The sequence below is a fragment of the Coturnix japonica genome, chromosome 5 (genome assembly GCF_001577835.2).
Source record: "Coturnix japonica isolate 7356 chromosome 5, Coturnix japonica 2.1, whole genome shotgun sequence".
Taxonomy (NCBI): domain Eukaryota; kingdom Metazoa; phylum Chordata; class Aves; order Galliformes; family Phasianidae; genus Coturnix; species Coturnix japonica.
In genome coordinates this window covers 25,244-42,127 of record NC_029520.1, presented here as the reverse complement: position 1 = coordinate 42,127, position 16,884 = coordinate 25,244, and the positions used below count along the sequence as shown (strand labels likewise).

Below are 16,884 nucleotides of genomic sequence, written 5' to 3'. Positions count from 1 at the left end.
GTTCTCAGATCACCTTTTTTTCTCCTTCATTTTTTGTTAGACCTAATCGCAATCTCCCTTCCCTTCCCCTCTCCCTAAACGCACGTGGCTGGGCCGTGCCGCGCCGTGCCGTACAGTGCCGCAAGAGAAAAGGGGGGGGACTTTTGTTCCTGCTCCCCCGGGTTTGTTCCCACTGTCCCGGACTGAGCTCTAGAGAGAACTCCGTGACACCCAGGCCAGACAGAGGCCTGAGGCACCAGGTGGGTGGCACTGGGGACAGGGAGGGGTTGGGGTGGTACCGGCATCGGTCCGCGGATGGTGGGCTGCATCCAGGCGGGGTCCGGTGGCGGCACAGTGGCTTGAGGGAAAGTGGCTTCAGGCGTCACAGGCACCGTCAGCGCTCCTCGAGGGATTCTCTCTGTGGGGAAAGGCCAGAAGGGGCACTGGGCTGAGATCTGGGCTGCTGGGCTGAGATGTGGCTCACAAGGGTGGCATGTGGGGCTTCAGCTGGGATCTGGGGCTTCAGCTGGGGCCAGCTGAAGCACGGGAGCAGGGGGAGCCTGCTGCCTTACCTGCCATGACAGCTGGAGAGTGGCAGTTAGGGGAGCCCCTCCCCCAACGGGGCTTCTGTGACCGTTGGGCTCAGCCCCTTTCCCCCAGGCTTGCCATGGTTCCATTTGTCAGACCCAAACATCCTTCCCGTCCCATCTCTAACCTGAGAGCGTGGACCTTTTCTCCTGGCTTCCAACGTATCTTGGGCAGAACACACAGCACTGTCTTTGCTGCTCTTCCCTCTTGGCTGCTTCCCTTTCCTGCTCTTCTCCTCATCCACCATCCAACCTTCAGCTCTTCTCCCTGACTCTTCTCCTCTCCTCTTCAGCTCTTCTGCTCTTTTTCTTTCCTTGGATTCTCACTCCTCTCTTGCACGTCTACTCCTCTTCTGCTTTTCTTTCTTACCCGCATCCTCTCCCGTTCTTCTCATCTGCTCTTCCCACTTCACTGCATCCTCTTTGCACCTCTCATGCTCTACTGTTCTTCTCTTCCGACCACTCTCTGCTCTTCTGCTCCAGGCCGCTTTTCCTTCTCTGCTCTTCTGCCCTCTCTTCCTCCCTTCTGCTCTTTTTCTCTTCTGCACTTCTCACTGACCGCTGTCCTCTCTTCCCGTCTTCCGTCCTTCTGCCATACAGCCATTCACTCTTCTCCTCTTCAGCTCCTCTCCACTTCTGCCTTTCTGCCTTACCTCTATCCGCTCATCTCCCTTTCTGCTCTTCTCCTCTTCTGCTCATCTCCTCTTCCCGTTGTTTTGCTGCCTTGCCTGCCTCCGGTCCTTTCCTGTGTTGCCCTTCTTGTCCGCTGCTCTTCTTTCTTACCTGCATCCTTTCTCATTCCTCTCTTCTGCTCTTCTTTAGTTCTGTCTTACCTGTATCCGCTCTTCCCGTCTCCTGCTCTTCTCCTGCTCTGCTCAGCGTCCAATGCCTGCACCGCAGCTCTATGTCGGAATTAGTTTTGGGGTGGAGAAAGGTACTCGGGGCATAGATTTGTAGGAGAGAAGCTCTCACGCTGTGCCCGAAAGGTGATCAAATGGAGCCCTCGGGAACCAGGACCACCAAGGCTGCTTGTTTCTCCAAAGGCCGCAGCGAAAGCTTGTGTTAACTGTGCAGGACTCCATTGTGCGTCTCTGGGAACTGCTTTTGAATGGGGGATTTTCTGGAGTTGCTGCCAGTCGTTGCTCGGAGGAACTGAGGCTTTCATCCTCGTGTCTTTGCAGGAAAGCAGAGCAGAGGAAGCGTCTGTGGTGAGACGCTCAGGAGAAATTCCCTTCCTTGCAGCAGCAGCCTGTTTGTGTCCACGTGATGCGCCGTGAAGAGAAGCCTGCTGTTCTGTGAGTCAGCCTGCCACACAGGAATAATGGCTCTGGCCTCTTGGGCAAGTCTCTGAGGAGAGGTGTTTAGACAGGTCTGTAGACAGATATTCGTCATCTAGACAAGCAGTGCTGTAGCACCAGGGAAGTGAGAAATCTCATGTACAGCCAGTCTTCTCCACCAGCCTTACAGTGCCTTTCTGCAATACCTCTCAATGCCTGTAGAAATGGGGGAGAGGTGAGGTGCAATTCCTGTGCATCCTGTGCCCACGCAGCAGGTGTCACCTACGGAGAGCTGGGAGCCCTCTGCTGTGTCCTGGATTTGTTTTCCTTCCTTGTTGGAGCTTCTGTGATGCTTTTGTAGGTGCTCTGTGCATTTGAGGTAACTGTGAACTCTGCTGAGACCACAGATGTGGTGTGGACTCTCCCTTTTGGCTTTCAATTGTGTACAGGGGCATTGCTAAGAATGAAAGAGCAGACGTCTTCCGAGGTCGGGGAAAGGAAGGTGCTTGCGAAGCAAAGGCAGGTAGACGTGTGCTTGCTTGGAAATGGCCATTATGTTTTCTTTCATGCTGATTTCTACTGACTTCAGCTGATTTCACTTACATAAATGAAGGTAAGTAAATAAAGAAAAATAAATGAAGAGCTTTGGGAATTTGAGGCTCTTGTCCTGCTTTCTTGCGCAACTCAAGTTTAAACAGCTGAGATGGTAGTAGCAGTTGAATCATGAAGTTACTCGGTCCACAGTTAAATAACACTGATCCAAAGCATGCAATGGCTTTTACCAGGACTTAGTTGAAAATGAGTCTTCTCTGCCTTCTAGTTTTGATCATCTCCTTCACTCTGTGAAACAGTATGTGAGAGAACCCGAGGAGCTGTCTCACACCTTCCTGGAAATGAAAGGGCAGCTATACATGCATGCTGGAACGTTTCTGCTAAAACTGGCCCAGAACAACGAGGTGCAGTGGAGAGATGCGCGTCAACTGGCAGCATTGTGTTATTTGAAAATGTTATGGTTTGATAATTTTGTAATTTTGCTATCAGTATTCCACATCATAACATCATATAAAGCATGAATAATTTTACTGAATCTGCAACTTACAGAAGAAGACTACATCTCCCAGAGAACAACACGAGGTCACGGGACCTGGACACTATATTAACTCTGTCGCAGGCTAGACTGACGTCTTTCGAGTTCTGGCGTTCAGGGGCACGTGTGTTGGGAGCCTTCACTGTTTCGCCTAGATTCACAGTAGGCCTCTCGGCTTTTTGGGACTCATTCTCTCTCCTATTTTGCTTGATTCGTTAGCTCAGTTTTCAATTTAATATGTAATTATATTGGTGTTATCCTGTATTTCGATATAGTAATTTAGTAAATAAGTGTGCCTCCTGTCATGGTTTAATAATTTTGTAATTTTGCTATCAGTATTCCACAATCATAACATCATATAAGCATGGAATAATTTTTACTAGAATCTTGCTACTTACAGAAGAAAACTACATCTCCCAGAGAACAACACGATAGGTCACGGGACCTGGACTCTATATTAACTCGGTTGCAGACTAGACTGATCTCTTGTTGAGTTCTGGCGTTCAGGGGAGTGTGTGGGAGCCTTCATCGTCTCGCCTAAATTTCACAGTAGGCCTCTTGGTTACGGGACTCATTCTCTCTCCTATTTTGCCTGATTCGTTAGCTCAATTTTCAATTATATTATATTTTATTATCCTGTATTTCGATATAGTATTTAGTAAATAAGTGTGCCTCCATAGATCCTTGCCGCTGTTTTCTTTTCCTAATTAACTTTTTCCTTTCGGCCTAGGGCCCCCATGGGGCCCACGGCCCCCTGTCACAGACGCAAGTGGATTTTTCGTTCAAACCGTGACACCTCCTTAGATCGTTGCCGCTATTTTCTTTTCCTAATTAATTTTTTTTTTTTTTCCTTTCAGCCTAGGGCCCCTGTGGGGCCCACGGCCCCTGTCATGGACGCAGGTAGATTTTTAGTTTAAACCGTGACAGAAAAGTTTCAACGTAAGTCACTTTTCACTTTCTGCCTCTAGTTAGTGCAGTTCTTGACCACTCCTGCTGCACGTGTGTGGAACACCTGCATTCCAAAGATTAGCAAGTGCTTGTATGGCTCCCTCCTCACTAAGTCTTACTCTTCCACATGTCTTTAAGTGATTTCAAATGTTGTGGAGGAAATAAGTGTATAATCAACTCTTTCTCTTGTCAGAGGAATTCTTGTTGCACAGCCAGCCAGCAGAGCTAAATCAGGCTTAATTCTTTGCCTTATGAAATACACTTAATGTTCCACTTTGTGCAGCTGCTGGTGTTTGGAGCATTACTTTCTCTCGTGTGTGCTTACAGCTATTGGCAAAGTCAATAGTGTAATAAGGCACCTGTACACAAATAGGAATGGGAAGCTTGCTTGCTGACGCATAAAGCATGCAGAAGTTTTTTGTATGCTTGCTGGGCTTGTAAGTCTGAAGGGCGTAACAGACTTAGACTTCTCTGTGTTTGGAACATCACTGAGAAATTCCACTTGTTTCCTATATTTAAGCTATTAAAAAACTTAATGGAAAACTGTATTCCAGTGATCAAAATGGGAAAAGGAAAGTGCAAGGTATGTCTGAAAAAACAGTGCTTCTGAGATGCCCACACTTTGTCTTTAATTCTAGAGGACATTTAGGCTCTGAGGTTAACTGAGATGGTTAAGCAGGATAGTTTCCTGAGACAGTTTTAGAAACACTGATGCTGGAGTCAGAAAAGCAGCTACTCAGCAATTTCAGCATTGGTGTGTTGAATTGTTTGCATTGTGTGCAACCTGAATGAGAAATGTACGTTTTCGAGAGTCTCTCAACAAGACCATCAAAGTGTATTCCTAGTTGGAGACTTTCTGCCATTCTTTTGAATATGCAGAGCTGAGCTTCAGAAGATGCACGGAAAGGCTTTGGGGTTTGGGGGGTAGAGGAAGGGGTGGAAGAATGGTCTACAGCTGTGAGTATTTGCTACTTCTACAGATAGTATTCATTCATTATGAGTTTACCAGTTATTCAATAGCTTAAAACCAAAGTATGCTGTTTTAAAGCACAGCTGTATGTTTTCTTTTGTCAAAAATGCATGTGCGGAAGACTGAATTTGCTTGCTGATTTGCTTATGGTTATTTTGACTGTGCCTCCAACTTCAGTGTTTTGTAACTGAATCTGGATAAATACTTGAACAGATGTCTGATTTGAGGAAATGAGTTTCCTCAAATGAGTACTAGAAAGAGTTGCATAAATTGAGCTGTCAGAAATAGAAGTAGATGTCAGAGGAAGCTAGTAGTAGAGACAACTGCAAGACTGAAATATTCACCTCTGCATGGAAGTTCTCTGATAGCAGTAGAAAACCGAGCCTTACAAATGTGCAGTTCCTGTGCCACTCTTAAAAAATGATGCTATTTGAAGAGCTCTAGACTCGCTTTAGGATGTTCTGGGTATCATTAGGATAATTTATAATGTATGTGCCAAAAACTGTCTCCATATTAAGATACCTCATCATGTGTTTTCCACTAATTTTTGTTCTTTGCAGTTGACATCGGAGGTGAGACTGAATGGAAAAGTGAACATGCTACTACTTTGGAAAGTCAACAGACTCCTGGGGAGAAGACTACAGGCCAACCTCTTCAGGTTCCTTCTGCATCTGCCTGGGGCACTGGCAGCAGTGCTGAAGATGAGAGTACAGAAGACGCTCAGACAGAAGTTAAAATTCAAAACATGAAAGTAAGAATGAAGTCTTTATGAAAGTTTTTGTCACTAAATCCATAGAATTAATCTCAAACCTCTAAGACATGGCTATTTTCACTTTGTGAGGAATAAGACATGCAGCAGAGGAAACAGAATCATAGAGTCACAGAATCACAAGGTTGGAAAGGACCTACAGGATCATCCAGTCCAACCGTCCTCCCATTACCGTTGCTACCACAAGCTGCTAAACCGTATCTCATAGCTCCTTATCCAGACACCACTTGAACATTGTGTCATGGTTTTTTAATTTTGTAGTTTTGCTATCAGTATTCCACATCATAACATCATGTAAAGCATGGATACTTTTATTGAATGTGCAGTCCACAGAAGAAGACTACATATCCCAGAGAACAACACGGTCAATGATAAGTCACGGGACCAGGACGCTATATAATCTTGTTCCCAGGCTGGAGTGCTCTCTCTCTTGGACTTCTCAGAGAGTGGGAAGCATTTCAGCTGTGTCGCCTAGAGTTCACAGTAGGCCTTTCGGTTTTCGGGGACTCTCGTTTCGTTTGATTTATTAGCCTCAATTATATTATATTGTGTAATCTTGTATTCCAATATCATATTTAGTAAAATAAGTTTTTCCTCCTTAGATTGCCACTGTTCTTATCCCATTTCCCTTTTCCCCCTCCTTTCCGGGCCCCCTGGAAGGGGGGGAGGCTACAGGGGGGCTTCCCCTGTCATGGGCATAGGTAAATCTAGGTAACCCTTGACACATTGCAAGGGATGGCGACTCCACCGCCTTCCTGGACAGGCCATTCCAGTGCCTGACCACTCTCTGAGAGTTTTTGATTATGTCTAAGCTGGACACCCTCTGGTGCAACTTGTGCCAGTTTCCTCGGGTCCTGTTTGTTCCCTGGGAGTTGCCTTTCTTGGTGGCTTGTTGCCTTTCACTGCACCTAAGGTCATTTCTAACAAGGGAAATGAGGCAAAGATCTAATGTTTCTACAGGAGAGAATGGAGCTGCAACTCTATCCAAACAAAGAAGCAGCTTTGGACTGTAAAATTCCACCTGCCATGTATGTATGAAGTAATCGATTACAGACAGAAATTTCAAGGAAAAACAGTATATTTTATAGAATGACAGTACTATAAAGGTCAGATGCTGTGTAACATCATAATTAAAAACAAAACACCATCTCCAGGGTAAAATCAGGATTAAGTGAAAATTGAACAGGTTTTGGAGCTATTTCAACATTTTCCCCTTGATTTTTGCAGCTCCATGGAAGAGAAGAAGCTCTGATGGAGCAAGAAGCCTCTCTGGATAATCTAAAAGAGGTGCGGTAATGTAAGGACGCTTATTGCTTTACTTGCCCTTTCACTTGGTGGTCATTATCTGAAGCCATGCTGTGTTTACCAGGTTCGGTGCTTCTTTCTTTAATGTACTTGAAACACGGAAATGGAAGTTTATCGGATCCTTTTAACACCAAAATGCAACTTGGCTTGTAATTGTTTCTAAAATGATCTGGTTCGTCCTGTTTGGAATGTGATATTTCTACAGCAGAAGGATGCAGAAGTGAAAAGGCTCGAAACGCTACTGAAGGAAATTGCCGAATGTCAGGACAACCTCGAGGAAGCAAATGAATCCATAAGAAAACCATCGAGATGAATTATTTCCTATGATCAGTAAACTCCTCGCTCATAGTTCATGATGTTACTTGTCTGAACAGGGTGTTTGCAAAAATGATTATTTACTTTGTCCGTGGCAGTAAGTATGTGAATGCATGAAATTACTTTCCCCCTCTCTGTTTCTGAGTTCTTGAGGCATTTTTGCAGCGTGGTCTCTACTGTTCTGTCACTTGTTTACAAGAAGAGAAAGGGTAAAGCAGTTGTTGGTTTAATCACTCTGCTGCTCAGGAACTCCGTCAAAGGATTTCGGAGTGTTGTTTACCAAAAAAATCGAGTTTTCTGTACACAGATATTTGAGTATTTTTGATTCTTTGATTTGAATGATAAGATTCTACAGAAGGAGCGCTTGAATGAGCAAATAAGGACAGCAGAAGCTTGTTTCATCTATCTTGAAGGTAAGGTGTTTTCTTATCTGGACAAGATTCCTTTGTAGGTCAGAAGAAAAACAGAATTCCTTGTTCTGTTTTGTTGTAGTGTAAATATCAGTTTATAGTGGCAGAGATGCGTAAGGATACTGGTGAAGTGGCACAACAGATGACACCTTTCATGCAGGAGGAAGTGAGGGCAGCATCAGGAAGGGATCAAGTAAGAGTTGGGCAAAGTGGGAAATTCACTCAAAAGCCATTCAGCAATGGAACATTCTCTGCATACCTGTTGAAATAAGGAAACTTTTCTAATTTCATTTGTTTCATGAGTTAATTAGTTGGAGAAAGAATAGATTCTATGAGGGGGAAGTGGGCAGTAAATGGAGAAAATAAAGCTTGCTGCTAGGGACCATCTTTTGAATTTTATGGGGTGTCTGTATCTACTTCTTATTTGTTTGCTGTGTTTTCCTCTCACCTTCTCTCTCATCTGTCAAAATTAGATTCTGCTTATCCTCCTTGTTTGCAGTCATCCAAACTGCTGTACTTTGCTGGCACAAAGACAAGTCTGTGCACATGATGGTGTGGTCACCTGCACCAAGTGTGAGCTGTCTGCAGACTCCTTTGTAACAAGGAGCTGCCCATACTTCTCTGGCAGCCAATGGGGGCTTCTCAAGCCCTCGATATAAGGTCCAACAGAGCAGACGTGGCTTGTTCCAGAGTATAGTTTTTTAAGACGTAATGTCTTCTGTGTGCTCCCAGTAACTTCTCTCCTGAGCTTTATCTTGTTACGCTTTGAATGATGCATTGTATGTCAGAACTGATGTGCTCTGGCGCATGCCCATCTGCTCAGGTTTTGGTTTATAAGATCATCAAGTTGAAAGCTGAAATAGCTTTGTGAATATATGTGAATATATTACAGCTACCACTGAACTCTGAAGTTTATGGACTCCTGACTCTTCTTATGGACTGGATCTCAGACGAGCACCTTAGCATACTCAAAAGGCAAGACAGGACAGTGTGTAGCCTTAGTCCAGTGGAAGAACCTACATCCAGGATAAGTGTTTGAAGGTAAAGGGACTTGGAATTGCTCTGGTTCATATGTTTTCAGATTCATGTATAGATTGACTGATTTTATTTTGAGAGTAGAACAAGACAGCCTGTTTTGCAAAGACTTTGGATATAGTAATGAACGCAGAACAACAGTTACCAAGTCGGTATTAATCCCAGCAGACAGGTGCAATGGCTAATTTGTCATTTATAAAACAGAGCCATTGTTTTGAAGAAGTGTCAAGTTCAGTGTCAACTTGAGAGTTTCAGCCTGTCTTTTATTATTGCTGCTGGTGATTTATCTTGTATTTTATGTGTAATACTGTATCTTTGTTTTTCCTACAGAGATGCACACTCCTAATTTAAAATGTTTTAATGTCTATGTCAGATATTGAAATTTCAGTTAATGACTTATAACAGATGATACAATGCTATACTGAAAGCCCTCCCTTCCATCTCTCTGGGGGTACCAAGGCTTGGAAATCAGTGCGGTGTTCGGGAGTTTTACTGCTTTCCTTCATTCTGTGAAGGGTTTGTAGGCCCTGGTGTTGGCCTTGATAGTTGAGCTCACATGATGTATCTCTGCATTGCATGGAAACCTGTGTAAAACATCAAACCTGTCTAAGGAGGTAATCCCTTTACCTCTACAGGACCTGACCAATGAGTGTTTGCACATGCGATCTGATAACTCCAAAAGTAATCTGAGATTTTGGCTTTGCTTGGTTTGTTTGGGTTTGGTTTCTGGAGGCTTGTTTTCACTTGTAGTCTGCTCATATGCTAAGCTGACATTCTGCACGTAACTTTGCCTCTGTGTGTTTTTGCAGCTTCTGCATGTGGCTGTGGAGCACAGAGTCCCCAGTTCTTCTTGTAGGATACTATTTGTGGCTGGGTTAATTTCTGCCTGCATACACATTAAGTGCATCCAAAGACTTCAGATTTCTAAACTGCAAGCCTCTCTCTCAGTTCTGAACTGCAGTTGTGATACATAAAGTGAAAAGCAGGCTGTTGTTACCAACAACTGACCCCGGGCTGGACCCCGTCCAGAATGGACCCCATCTGGAGAGAGACACAGTCATGGATGCCATGGAGTCTTCTCTCAATTTAATGCTGTGTCACACGGTTTATATACTAGCATGTCGTCCACACATGTGTATCCCGTACATCTGCTACACAACCCCACACACACATGACTCTTCCCACTCCCAGAGTCCTCCCTTGCATAAATCATGTCATCACAGAGCATCTGGTAAAGCACTTCTTCATATCCCCATTCCACGGTTCCACTTCAGCTGCTTTGGCTGTTTGGCTTAGCAGTTCTTCATTCAGGCCCATCCCACAGTTGACCTTATTCCCCAGCAGAGGCAGACTGTTTTTCACAGTGGGGGCTGCCTCTTGCTCTATTTTTGCACTGCATCTATATATTTGAGGATCTGGATCTAAGTGCCTCTTTAGTATCACAGAAAAATACTCTGTTGGAGCCAAGAATCAAGTTGAGGACTCTCCAAACTTAGATCAATTATTAATCTATAAATACTTCCAAGAGTACCAGTTTCATACTACACACAGGTTCATATCTTAAGTAATTTACTTTGGACTTACTGTAGTAACACATTATGTGAAATGGTTTATATTCTCTTGGCCTTACTCCTTACATTTTCATTTTAATTCTGCCAGATTTCTTCCATACTCAAAAAACATTTGAGTATAATCAATTTATTATTATTATTATTTTAATTAGAACATACAGTCTCTACAAGAAATTCTCTTTCTTCAACATCACTAATTAGGTCCCCTTTCTAGTAACTACAGCCCCTGTAAAAACTACATTGGTTATCCCTGCAGCCAGGTAGCTTTTGCAGATATTCAAAAGAATAGAAAAATTAATAGCTCTTATTTTCAATAACAGGCCAGTTATCTTCTAAGATGCATGCTGTGATCTAGGAGTTGAGACCATACTTTTTAAATGAAGATTTAACTGAGCAAATCTTAGATGACCAATCTCTTCTGAACATTCAGAGGAAATCCTGAATATCCCTTTAGTTGACTCTGGGCTTTTCATTCTTTGTTACAGCATATTGGAGAACACAGAAATTTGCCCACTAGTCAGGAGAGCACATGCAATTCTACAGAACAATGATCATTACCTTCTGGTCTTAGTGCCATGAGCAATGTATGGAGGAGGACTTCAGTTTCTCTTGGGTTGAACTGGCAGTCTCAATCTGTGGGCTCAGGCTCAGGGTAACTTAAGACCTCATGAACTTTGATATATTACCATTTTCATGAGTTTTGTTTGTTTGTTTCCTTTTTTCCCTTAAAAAAAAACATATTTTTTAAATTCTAATTTTGGTTTGTCCATGGCTACCGTAAAGCCCGCACTAGGAAGGCTTATCACACATCACACCAGTTACATAGGGGAAAATATATCTGTGAGAGTTTGCTCATTCCCCAGGGCTGACTGGCACAGGCTGATCTGTCATTGCCCCAGCCACAAGGACTGCCACAGTTCTGGGCAAACAGCTGACACAAGTCACAGGTATAGCACAGCCAGCTTGCAAGACATCACCAAACCTAGGGAGTGAGTAACAGAGTGGACAGTGAGATTAAAGGAAAGATGGAGAGGGGGTGAAATAAAGGGACCTGCCTCCCAGACTAAACCCAAAAGCAACAAATACGGACAACAAGAAAACAAAGATAATTATGTGCCTTTTCAATATATTATTATTATTATTATTATTTCACTGAATAAACATTACTCCTTGGTAGCTCAGAGGAGGCCATAAAAATCATAGGACAATTGTGAAGCAGGAACGTTGTCTCAGTATAGTGTCCTGACACAAAGCGGCCAACATCATAGAATCATAGAAACATAGAATAACCAAGGTTGGAAAAGACCTACAGGATCATCCAGTCCAACTGTCCACCTATCACCAATAGTTCTCATTAAACCATGTCCCCCCAACAGTGTCTAAACCAACAGTGTCTTTCTTGGGCACCTCCAGTGTTAGTGACTTCACCACCTCCCTGGGCAGCCCATTCCAGTGGCTGACCACTCTTTCAGAGGAGCAGTATTTCCTAACCTCCAACCTAAATCTCCCTGGTGCAACTTGAGGCCATTCTCTCTAGTCTTACTGCTAGTCACATGAGAGAAGAGGCTGACTCCCACCTCACTGTAGCATCCCTTCAGGTAGTTATAGATCTAGATACATATAGTTATATAATTATGTAGTTATATAGTTACAGATATGTTGTTCAGAGGAAGATGCAACAAAATCTTATTTTATATTCTTAAGAGACTATACCTGAAGAAAAGCTCTTTTGTAATGGCCAATTGCTGGCAGCTGGCTCATGACAGTGGTTGCTCTTATGTTCCAGATAATCATTGCTACAATCTTAGCATTGCTTCAGAATGAAGGATTCCACAATTTACCCAAGTTACCCATCACAATTCACCTGCAAGATGCTCATGCCCTGCCAATGGAGATTTGTAATAGACAGGCAAGTTATGGCCATATCAAAGCAACACCAAGCTTCTTTCTGTGTACACCCAATAACTGCAATCAGGCATAGTACTGGTTGTCACATTTGCCAAAATGCAGTCCTAATGCTGCATGACCACACTTCTTACTGTAACTACACGCTTTATTTTTCCAGACATTAGAAAGTTTCATAATATTCTCTAGGGTCTGTTTTCACTTAAAAAGAATTACCAAACTCAGAATATGCCTTGCGGAAAAAAAAGGCTCCTGTGGTAATACAAGAACAATTTTACAGAGCAGCAGCTATGGAGCAGGATAAACAGCATGAGAACCAAGGACATCTCTAGGAAAAGAATGAATGGCTCACAGCTTTGAAGGGGGGTTTTAGGGTTGTTACTGCAGTAGCTTTCCTTCAGTTAATTTGTCTGCTATAAAAGTATGGCTTTTGGGGCAATAAAGTTGACTCAGCTATATCTAACCATATTGGTGTGCAGCTGTTTGTCCCAGCGCGCTGCCCTCTTGCCCTCATGTTCACTGACAGGCCCCACACTGTGAAGCTTTGATCAAAAAACTAACATTATCTAGGGGATTACTAAAGCTGGCCCTTAAGGACCACAAAGCACTTCTCAAATACTCATCGTTTATTGGAGAAGAAGACTTTCTAGAAATACACTTTCTGTGCCTTTCCCACAATGGAGGGAAAGCTCAATTTATCTTTTCTACAGAGATGGTACTGTACTAAATAAATCAGGTTGTTGTCTGATTATGGTCTATTTCTTTCAGCAACTCAATCTTCTTCTAATCCAAAGAGAATGGGTGCAGTTATCTACTATTTCCACCCCCACTCCCTCGCCCCCCGGCCTCCATTTTGAATAAACAGTTTTATGGCACTTGGAAGAAATCTGGAGTTTGAGTAAAGGCCACAGAAAATTAACTTCCAAAAACATTACAGAGTAGTACAGAAGTGCACTCTAGGACATTCCCTACTTCTAGTTAGCTGGATTATTATTTAAGAACACAATCCTTCTCAGCCTTCTGAGATTTTAATCATTTACATATATTCTTGAATGAGACCATTTGCTTACATTATCTAGCCATATGCATTGTCTCTACACTAAACATCCTGTCTGTGTATTCCTCCTGATAACCCTGCAGGTACTCCATAGCCCCGGGCATCCCTCATATGAGGTAACTATTCCACCATCACAATGAGGAGCTGAGCTGCTACCTTTGGCAGCACTAACTGCTTAATTCCTTTACAAGATCCTGTTATTCAAATTTGGAGCGTTGAGAATGGAGCAAGTGGAGCAATTTCCTTCATACACAAAGGTCAAACTGGGAAAACATAATCTACAGAGATGTGCAGAGGATATTGTTACAAATACCGCTTAAGGATGTGGGTTTCTAATCACATCTACTGGAATAACTCCATTGTCTTTGGGAGGAGTTGGGTTCATAAGACAGTCTTTCTATTAAGAGGCAAGCAGTCCTAGAAAGAAAATAAGCCATGATGGGAAGCCTTACAGCAAGGGAAAATGGAAGTAAAATAGAAAGCAGGTATGTCAGCAGCCTCAGAGGGGGAAGCAAGGACACTCCTACCTTGCCCCAGTGCAGTATTGATCTCTGGAGCAATCTTTTCTGAATATTTAAATCTTCTGAGTATAAAAATGGAGTCATTCTTTGCGAGTTTTTTTTTTCCACAGTACATTGACTTTTGATGTTTCTTTTGTAGTCTCAGATCCATAAGGGAAGTTGTGATGTGAGAAGTTCAGATCTCATTTGAAACAGCAGAAAGGGGTTTGTAGTCTTGTAGCTGAAGAGTGAAATATGGGGGCAGGGAGAAGAACCTCTAAGGTTCAAAAGCAGTGTGTTAGAAAGGTCAAATGCCAAATGCAAACCCAAATCCTCAGTGTTTTACATCCATGAGAGAAAAACATTGGTGACATAAAAGTGCAGTAATGCCAATTACAGTCAAGAATTTTCTAGCACTTTTGTCATGACAAAGGTATTAGCACAACTGCCCTAGCAAAATGTTCAGCTGTCTTCCTCCCAGCACTCAGCATTTAAATTCTTTCCATTTGAGGCAGGTTATGTCTTACTTCTGCCTACAGAGTGTGGAAGCTGACTTGGCAGCACACAGCATCCATCATGTTCATGCTTTTGGCTATAAGTGAAGACACCTTTTTACAGACAGAACCAACTTCTCCATTCACTTAGTTCTGTACTGCATTCTTGCTGGTGGAAGAGCAGATGCTGGCACGGGGCTGTGAAATACTTTGCAGCTCTCCAACACAAAAGACAGTGTTCAAGAGAAGGTATTGCTAACCCATGAGGTAGAGGAGACTATCTGACAATTTGGAAGAAAAACCTAAAAACTTTTGAACAAGACCAAACGAGTCACGTGAGAGAGAGTGGAGGTGATAAAAATGTATTTCATAGAGCAGGAAGGCAGCAGCAATCTTGTTAGTACAAACTGGTAAATATACACATTTCTCTCATTTTCCATCTGAAAATTAAAGTTATTATGAGGCTCATACTTTGTCATACTTTACTGAAACACCTGGAGTCAGGCTCTCTGGGTAAAGTCTTTGTAAGAGATCCTCAGTACCTTACAACTTGTGCCTGGAGGCATCCCAGTAAAATTTGTCCTGTACTTATTAGTATATTCTCATTGTGATATACAGAGCATGTTCACACTTACCTAACAACTGATAAACAGTGCTGAACAGGTTGAGACTTTATGAATAAAGATGATTCATTATTTGTCAGTCAACTTTATCTCCTTCATCTGCTTGTGCTCAGTCATCCTCCTGCAGGCTGAGAAGTGGCAGTGTGGTGCCCCAGGGCTAAGCAGGGACTTGTCTGAAGCCTCCTCACTAGCTTCTCCATCTTCCTCTTATTTCATCTATACCTCAGCACCCCGAATGGGATCAAGATCAGCTTGCACCTCATATAGATGAAAGGCTTGAATAGTATGGAGTAATAGCATTTCAAAAACTGACTGTACCTTTTGAATCAAAATATAAATGTTGAATAATACATTTTCTTTTTTGTTTATTTATTTGTTTATTTATTTATTTATGTGCTGTAGTAATGTGATGGCCTAACTACACCTTTGAAAGTAGGCTGAGTGGTCATGGGTGAGTCAGAAGAAAAAAGGTAAAATAACTCAAAAATACAATCACATACAAACTTTACCTCAGGCAAAGCCTTATGGGAATCTGACCTAGCTTCCCAGTAAATGGGGACCAGACCTAGTTCTTTTGGAACAAGACTCTTATGTAGGATGAATGTATCTCTTATGTAGCTCTGTCACTGTCTACTACAAATGGGTGACAAATTTTCTTTCACCCTGCACTGCAGTTTCATTTTCTTCCCAGTGATGTTAATTCTGCCACCCTGCTTTTGAAAAGTCTCCCATGATACATTTAAACAAGTCTTCTTTCACCTTAAAACACAGCCTTCTCTCTCATCTATGAGCAGCATGCTGAGGGGTATGCATGCCCATCCAGCAGCATCATTACAGAAGCACACCTCAGAACCTCCAGATTAACCTATTTTATACCTACTGTAATGGGGAAAGTGGGTAAAGTCAGGTGTAATACAGAACATCTGTGTAGAGTACAAGATCTCCCTTGCTGGAAAGGGAAACCTGTCTGGTCTTCTGCACTAGGGAGCAAGAATGTATCCTACAGTTACTCTGACATGTAGCAAATTAAATAGTAGCCGTCAGTGTTCTCCATACTTAATATTCTTTCCTCACTCTGCCTCTACCTTCTCCTATACTACCATCACATTTTAACCCCCATACACACATTATAGGCTCTCCCCCATTTAAGGACACACCCCCCATTTAAAGGACTCCTCCCAATTTAAACCTTCGCCATTTAAGACTTCCCAATTTTATGGTCCCCCCCACATTAATGGACATTTACCCACTTATATGGATCCCCCCCCAATTTAAAAACCTCCTCGCATTTTAAAGGCCCCCCCCATTTTATGGACTCCCCCCATTTTAACTATCCCCACCAATATAGGGTCCCACATTTTAACCCCCCCTCCTTATTTAAGGACCCTCACCCACATTTAAGACACCTCCCCATTTTAACGTCCCTCACCCCCATTTTAGGAACCACCCCCCATTTTAGGCAACCCCCCCCATTTTAGGAACCCCACCACCCACCCCCATTATGTCCCTCTCCAAGTTCTATATGGCCATGGAACCCCCATTTAAATGACCCCCCACATTTAAAGACTCCCCCCCCATTTAAGGACCCACCCCATTTAAGTACCCCCCCTCTTTTTAGGACCTGCCTCCTGCAGCTCCTGATGCTGATGCACCTCCAGGTCATTTATATAACCACATTTAAGTATCCCCATTTTAAGGAACTCCACCATTTAAAGACCCCCCAATTTTAACACCCCCACGCATTATATGGTCCCCCCACATTTAAGGACCACCCTTAAATTAATGACCCCCCACCATTTAAAGGACCATCACATTTTAACCCCCCACACACATTATAGGGTCCCCCCCATTTAAGGACACCCGCCCCATTTAAAGGACTCCTCCAATTTAAACCCCCCCCCTTTTAAGAACTGCCCAATTTATAGTCCCCCCCACATTAATGGACCCCTACCCATTTATATGGATCCCCCCAATTTAAAGGACTCCTCCCATTTTAAAGCCGCCCCCCTATTTAAAGACCCCTCTATATTAATGTCTGCCTCCATTTAAGAA

General features: G+C 43.1%; 3 long non-coding RNA genes across 3 annotated transcripts; all 3 read left to right on the top strand.

The window, feature by feature from the left end:
• Positions 1–2,479, top strand: LOC107314254. The gene is made up of 2 exons (XR_001555316.2): positions 1–239; positions 1,748–2,479. It is a non-coding gene; the product is annotated as an uncharacterized LOC107314254 (long non-coding RNA).
• Positions 2,480–3,596: 1,117 nt separating this feature from the next.
• Positions 3,597–8,013, top strand: LOC107314255. Its single transcript, XR_001555317.2, has 3 exons — positions 3,597–3,869; positions 5,409–5,599; positions 7,128–8,013. It is a non-coding gene; the product is annotated as an uncharacterized LOC107314255 (long non-coding RNA).
• Positions 8,014–8,482: 469 nt separating this feature from the next.
• Positions 8,483–12,624, top strand: LOC116653502. The gene is made up of 2 exons (XR_004307494.1): positions 8,483–8,688; positions 9,318–12,624. It is a non-coding gene; the product is annotated as an uncharacterized LOC116653502 (long non-coding RNA).
• Positions 12,625–16,884: the final 4,260 nt, after the last annotated feature.